We start from the raw sequence: 946 nt of genomic DNA on the forward strand, positions 1-946 counted from the left end.
AAAACAGACAAGGCCAACTGGCAAGCGTTTCAGAATGCCTTGGCCCATTGTCTGAGATGCAATGAACCCCCACAAAGTGAAGATGTAGAAGTGCTTGAAGCCAGACTTGTAAATGCCATTAAGCAAGCAGCCTCATTGACCATGCCTAAAACTCGGCCTGGGTCCAGGAGTCACAAAGACACCTGGTACTTTAACGACGAGATTAGGGAAGTCAATCACAGAGTAAACATGTGCTGAAAACCATTCAAAAGGCAAAGAAGTCTGGCAGGAAAAGTGGCTGGAATGGTGTGAGTCCTTCGACCACCAATCCACCCTCTCAGAGCTATGGCAATGTGTCAGGCGAGATACCAGCAGCTCAGCCCCGAGGTGCACACACCATGACCCTCAGTCAGAGGCGAACAGACTGGTGCATGAGTTTTCTGCGAGAACAAGTAGCCAGCCAAACTGAGGGTAAGACAAGAACACCTACAACCAGACAGACTTGCTTATATCAGAGAAAGGGCAGCTGAACCCGATAACTCAGACGTTATCTTTTATATGAGGGGACTAAGAAATGCCTATAAAACCAGGTCTAACACAGCCACAGGCTCTGATGGGATCTCATAACCCATCATTTCCCACCTAGGAGTAGCAGGTGAGCTTACACTCCTGCAACTCATCAACAAGTCCTGGGAAACATCCACTCTACCCCAGAGTCAGAAGAGGGCTACCATAGTTCCCATTCCCAAACCAAAGGAGCCAAGGAAGTACCGCCCCATCTCTCTCCTCAGCTGTCTGGCCAAGACGGCCGAGAGGATGGTACTAAACCGGCTTCAATAGAAAATGGGACCCCCACATGAACACCTCCACGGGTTCACCAGGGTCATGAACACAACGCACAGCATAGCCATGCTCTTGACCACAGTAAGCACGGGCACATCTGTGGTAGTATTCTTTGACCTGAAGA

Source organism: Penaeus monodon, chromosome 17, assembly GCF_015228065.2.
Source record: "Penaeus monodon isolate SGIC_2016 chromosome 17, NSTDA_Pmon_1, whole genome shotgun sequence".
Taxonomy (NCBI): Eukaryota; Metazoa; Arthropoda; class Malacostraca; order Decapoda; family Penaeidae; genus Penaeus; species Penaeus monodon.